The sequence below is a fragment of the Megascapheus bottae genome, chromosome 13 (genome assembly GCF_031878675.1).
Source record: "Megascapheus bottae isolate mThoBot1 chromosome 13, mThoBot2.hap1, whole genome shotgun sequence".
Lineage (NCBI taxonomy): Eukaryota > Metazoa > Chordata > Mammalia > Rodentia > Geomyidae > Megascapheus > Megascapheus bottae.
This window is the reverse complement of record NC_143521.1, coordinates 9,669,108-9,675,814: the sequence shown is the minus strand read 5'-3', so window position 1 is coordinate 9,675,814 and position 6,707 is coordinate 9,669,108. Positions and strand designations below refer to the sequence as shown.

Genomic DNA, 6,707 nt, shown 5'->3' with positions numbered 1-6,707 from the left:
TTCATTAATTTCAAAATAAGTCTGTCACCGAAGGCAAAACTTCCCTCGTTGAGGAGGGAAGGTTAGAAAGAATGGAGACTTGAAGCAGATCCGTGGAAATCCACCTACTTCTCCCTATTCCTTCCCATTCCTGGAAGGACCCCAAGAAACCTTTGTCCCTCTGTTGAAAACAGCTGCCCTCTCATTTTACTTTCTACTTCCTTTATTCCTTAGGAACTAGATTTGCAGAGAGGAATGCTCATTTTTTCAAATCTGGAGACAAAGCACAATTTCTTTTCAGCATAAAACTTCCCTATATTTTTAAAGACTGTTCCCTTGTCATTTATTATCCAAAGAGTGATTCAAATCTGTACTCCTGCTCTGGTGACAAACAGCCAGACTTTCAAAATCCCTTGAAAATGAAACAGAAAACCCTCTGAAAAGGAAATGATGAATCTGTGCCCAGTGCTGCTGTGATGGCAGCCAGAAGTAGTGCAATTGGGCTGCGATTAGAGATGCATTACCCATCTCTGGCTGTCAAGCCATCAAACCAGGGAGTGGTGATTAGGTTGTACAATGTAAGTGCTCGCCCATATGAATACAATTCGGTAAGCAATGCATGGAGACTTTCCAGCCATAGCCAAGTAATAGTATTCAAGAAGCGATGATTTCAAGACTCTCTATGAATGCCACAGGCCTCTTGACATGAAAACTGCTTTCAGATTTAGTGGTACCAGCTTCCAGCTGTGATCTTCTAGGTGCACAGAGAAAGGATGCAGAAAGCAGCCCTCAGTGATGAATGCTTTATTCTTCCTTGTTGGCAAATGAACAGCTAAGTGATATGGAGCTTAATTTCTGAAAAGAGAGTTCCTGCTTAAGAAAAGTGCAATCTATATTCTAATATGTATTCATAGAAACAGTAACAAAATACTAATGGATGGTTAATTCATAAAGTATAGAAAAGCAAATGTAGTTTGGATACAGAATATGAGGACCCACTGAAGCACTGTCTATGAATTTAGAAATTTACATTGTTTGCTGAGTGTTAAACTTGTCAAATCTGAGTAGCTGTAAGAGCAAATAGGTGGACAAGAGAAAAAAAACAGCTAACAGTCCAGTAATGGTAACTGAAGAGAAAGACGAACAGAAAGAAGACTGGAAGGAGATTGTAGTTGGGAAGTGGAAGCCTCATCTTTGATTTTGGTCCTAAGGACAGGAGAAGTAGGACTCTTTTTTTTTTGCCAGTCCTGGGCTTGAGCTCAGGGTCTGAGCACTGTCCTTGAACTTTCTCAAGGCTAGAGCTCTACCACTTGAACCTCAGCACCAGTTCCAGCTTTTTTTTCTATGTATGTGGTACCAAGGAATCGAACCTGGGTCTTCATGCATGCTAGGCAAGCACTCTGCCACTAGGCCAAACTCCTGGCCAAAAGAGAGGTAGGACTCTGAGAAGAGCCATTGTTTCTTGCTTTCAGCTTTTGGTTTTTAATTTGTGTGTGTGTGTGTGTGTGTGTGTGTGTGTGTGTGTGTGTGCCAGTCCTGGCACTTGTACATGGGGACTTTCCCCTTTTGCTTAGCATTTCCTTAAGTGCTGGTACTCTACCACTTAGGCCAGAATTATCTGCCAGGGCTAATTTCAAACCATGATCTTCAGTCTCTGGAGTAGTTAAGATTATGGATGTGAGCCACTGGTACCTGGCTGTGTTTGACTTTTTGATCATAACTTGTTTCAAACTACATTTTGTGTGCTGTGAGACTGAGTTGTAGCTCATCATTCTTAAAATTTGTACTATAAATCTTCCAAACCTGGCTTTTTTACAGCATGTACATTACATAAATTTTAGGATTTTTGACTGGAATTACATTGACTTTGAAAGCTGTGAAGAGTTAGTATGCTTCTTAATTTGAATTTCCTATTGCATGACCACCTTATGGGTCTCCACTTATTGAATTATTCTTTCATTTTGGTTGGGGATGTTTTATGGTTTTCAATATAGAGATGTTAGCACTTCAGTGTATTTTTGCTGTTATGTTTAGCAGGGCTTAGTTTTATTTCTTGACAATTATTGGTCTGTTATATTTTTGGAATGAAAACTGTGTATTTAATAAATAAGTGTGTTTCCCTTACTGGATTTGTCATTAGAATCTCAGAGTAAAAATTTTTTCTCATTTTTAGTAAGGTCTCAGTTTATCTTACTTTCAATTATATCTTCTTTTTACTGTTGCTTTTTTGTATTTTTTTTGTAATTAATAGAAGGGTTACATTATATTCACCAGGTACAAGGTGTGTTACTTCACAAACATTGATACCCTTTCTCATGTCTTGGTCCCCATTTCCCTCCCCCACCCCCACCCCTCATCTTGTTTCCCCCCTCTCCTATCCTATTTCAATAACCAGAGAAACTGCTGCTTTTCTTAAACCATCTTACTCCATAGCTCAGACTGGTCTGAGTCTCTTCCTGATCCTCCTACCTCACTCTCCCAAGCCCAGAATTAAAGGTGTATGCCACTATACACAGCTTTACTTTAAAAATACTTATAAGAACTACATGTATTCATATCACTTTTTAGAACAAGACTGGTTGTAAATGTATAAGAGAACACAATAGATATTTTTGAAAGATTTTATTAACACTGATTTTTACATCATAATTCAAATTAACATTGATTTTTACATCATATTTCACATGTCATGTTTAACAAACAAGTATTCAGAAAGGAAGTCTCTATATGCAATCACTGGCACAAAGATTTTAGACAATAATTAAAATTAAGCTGAGAGTTTGTATGTCATAGATGCATATCAATCTATATACTATAACATGTCTATAGTGTATATATCCCATTACAGATTTTTATGTTATGTAGTTACGTTATATCTCCAGGACTACATCCATAACTTTGGGTACCCGAATATTGAGTCATTGCTCTTGTACTGTTTGGATCTCATATCTACATATCAAGGAGACCATGTGCCTTTTGTTAAAATAGACATTTTTTTAAAAGAATTTATTTTATGTTGGTTCTGGGGCTTGAACTCAGGACATGGGAAAGTTCCTGAGCTTTTTTACTCATGACTTGCACTCTACTACTTAAGCCACAGTTCCACTTTTACTTTTCTTATTGGTGGTTAATTGGAGATGAGTCTCATGGACTTTTTTCCCCAGCTGGCTTGGAACCATGATTCTCAGACTGCAGCCTCCTGAGGAGCTAGAATTAGAGGCATGGGTCATGGTACCTGGCATAATAGTCCTTCTCTTAGATCTTTCTTTTTATGTACTCAGAGCTGGAACCTCATGGGTACTTTGTAAGATTGAGAGGCTCCTATGTTTCCATGAAGTTTTATTGTTAGCAAAAGTGTATATGCTGTATGCCACTGATTCCAGATGTGAATTTCTCCTCTTTATTTAATAGCAAAGAGCTTAGATGCATTTTATATGTGGGAATGTCTTAGATTATAGGGGAATATAATGCCTGTTAGCATTTGTGGACGGTAAAGAGAAAGGGAGAGATTATAGTATTTATTTATTATTAATTTTCTGTAAAATAATTGAAGGCTAGCTTTCTTGATTATAAATCACATCATAGTTTTATTCCACTTCCTCTTTTCTTTCTCTAGAAAACCTTGTACAGTTTTCAAGACAAAGTACAGCAATCACTTTCTCCAAGACACACAGTTGTGTGCATGTGTATGTGAACACACGATTTCAAGCATTACTGACTTCTACTGTACATAAACTTGTTATTATAGGGCAAATGGGCTTGGCCGGCTCCTCAGCGGGTGGCGGTGGTGGTGGCCCTAGCCATTCCTCCTGGCCCTGTTAATGTCGGGGCCAGGCCCGAGGAGGATGGCGCAGTAGAACCCCGCCTTGCTTCTGAGGGTCTGGGGCGGGAGGGGGGGGTCGGGGTGGGGACCGGCCATGTCGGAGGTGACCGGAGTCTGCTGCAGCACTGGGGCGCCAGTTTGAGGAGAGGTGCCAACTTCAACTCCTGGAGCCAGCTGGTGGAGGCGATAGGCGAGTATCAAATATTAGCAAGGCATCTACAAAAGGAGGCCAAGCTCAACACAACAAATCAGAATTCACAGAGGAACAAAAGAGAACCCTAGGCAAAATCACAGCATGCTTGGAATTGCGAAGTGCAGCTTTGCAGACCACACCGTCCTGAGAAGAATTTAAACTGGAGGACCTGAAGAAGCTAGAACCAATACTAAAGAATATTCTTACATATAATAAAGAATTTCCATTTCATGTTCAGCCTGTACCATTAAGAAGAATTTTAGCACCTGGTGAAGAAGATAATTTGGATTTGAAGAAGATGAAGAAGGTGATGCTGGAGCAGGGTCTCCTGACTCTTTCCCTGCTCGAGTTCCCGGTACTTTATTACCCAGATTGCCATCGGAACCTGGAATGACGTTCCTCACTATCAGAATTGAGAAAATTGGTCTGAAAGACACTGGGCAGTGCATCGATCCCTATGTTACAGTTAGTGTAAAAGATTTGAATGGCATAGATTTAACTCCTGTGCAAGATACCCCTGTGTCTTCAAGAAAAGAAGACGCGTATGTCCATTTTAATGTGGATATTGAGCTCCAGAAGCATGTTGAAAAGTTAACCCAAGGTGCAGCTATCTTCTTTGAATTTAAACACTACAAGCCTAAAAAGAGGTTTACCAGCACTAAATGTTTTGATTTCATGGAGATGGATGAAATAAAAACTGGACCAATTATAATAGAACTATACAAGAAACCCACTGACTTTAAACGAAAGAAATTACAACTATTGACCAAGAAACCACTTTATCTTCATCCACATCAAACATTGCACAAGGAATGATCCTGGCATGAGTAACCTGTAACATCTGTGAATTTTACCACTCAGTAGAAACCATCATAGCTCTGTGTAGCATGTTCCCGCTCAACAGGCAGGAAGTGAGTGCCCAAGGAAGCCCATTGCAAAGCTGTACCACAGAACTCAGCATATTACTGACATATAAGACTCCTTTGGATACAGGTTTATTGTAGATTTTGAAACATGTTTTTACTTTTCTAACAGTCTATTTTCTAATTACCATTGCACCTACTCTGCTTCCTGGAACAATACTGTTGTGGTAGGTGTGCGCACCTTCAAAACTTGATACAGCAATAAGAATATGCGAAGAGTTTACACATCTGTTCACTTTTTCTCCCATTTGCTCTTTTGATTTAACTTCAGATTCTGGGTTGGGAAAGGACAGTACCAAACTACTTCTGAGAGGAATTGGACCAGTTATGCTGCCTTGGAAGGTCAGTCTGGAAATTTGTAGGCTCCTTTTTACATGTGGCCTAACGTTAATCTGACCAACAGTTCTGCTGCATAGAACTTGTGTGCCTTGTCCAGATGAGTATCCAATATGGGAGTGTTCCCCAGTTTGTTGCTGTGATTTTCTCTTTTTTCTAGATGACCAGATTGTTTCTCTACAAGTGAGTATATTTGTAGTTATGTTGAATAACATTGATATTCTTCGTAATAGATTGTAGGTTTAACATTGGAACCATCTCAGAACAATTACATATTTACAGTGTCTTGTAACTCATAAAACTTAAAATAAGAGCTAATGAGATACTGCAGGAACTAACTTTCTTCTGGCAATTGATCATAAAATCTTAAATCCTTCGTACCTCTCCTTAGAATGATGGGTATGTAAAATCTGAAAAGATAGTCTATTTTTTTAATATAAGTAGATAGGATTACCATTTATTTACTATTTAGATATACTGACATCCATCCATATGAAAATCTGCAGCTTTTTACTGTTGATTATTATCTTGGGCTTAATGATACATAAAATTTTCATAATACACATGAGGTGGTTATTTGATACACAAAACATTACATTTGTGATGGGCTTTCTGTGGGTCAATATAGAACCCACATATTTTATTTTTTTTCTTTTTTATTATAATTAGTAAAAGGGTTACATGATATTTGCCGGATAGAAGGTGCGTTAATTCACATACATTGATACGCTTTCACATGTCTTGGTACCCGTTTCCCTCACCCCCCACACCCCCCAACCGTCTTGGTTTTCCCCCCTTCCCTATCAAATTTCAAATATCCAAATACAAATAAATTCAATATATTAGATAACAAAGTGAGATACTATACCAATATGAAATAACAAGGGACAGCAAAGGAGATGAGAGACAACATAGTACATTAAGGACAACAATCATTCATTATATGGCTTTTGTTTCACTATCCTGGAGGTCCTTTTAATTAGCTTCACCTTATATGTCCTTATGTATCAAGATTTTGCTCTATTGCAAATCTCTGCTAGTAGAGCCCAAGGTTTCTACTGATTATGACGAATGAGGGAAACCATTGAGCCTAAGTTCCTTTGAGTCTGGCTTACTTCACTTAATATGATTTTTTCTAAGTCTTTCCATTTCCTAACAAATGGGGTGATGTCATTCTTTCTGACAGCAGCATACAATTCCATTGTGTACAAATACCACAACTTGTTGATCCACTCATCAACTGAGGGACATCTAGGTTGGTTCCATATCTTTGCTATGGTGAATAGTGCTGCAATGAACATTGTTGTGCTAGTGGGTTTAGTATGTCCTTGTTTCTGGATGGTTGGGTAAATGCCAAGTAGTGGAATTGCTGGGTCATAGGGGAGTTCTATGTTTAGCCTTTTGAGGCACTGCCACATTGCTTTCCATAGTGGTTGAACGAGTTTGCACTCCC

General features: G+C 38.7%; 1 pseudogene; it reads left to right on the top strand.

Moving 5' to 3' along the window:
• The first annotated feature begins 455 nt into the window (after window positions 1-455).
• On the top strand, window positions 456-4,861 carry LOC150055492 (axin interactor, dorsalization-associated protein pseudogene; annotated as a pseudogene).
• Window positions 4,862-6,707: the final 1,846 nt, after the last annotated feature.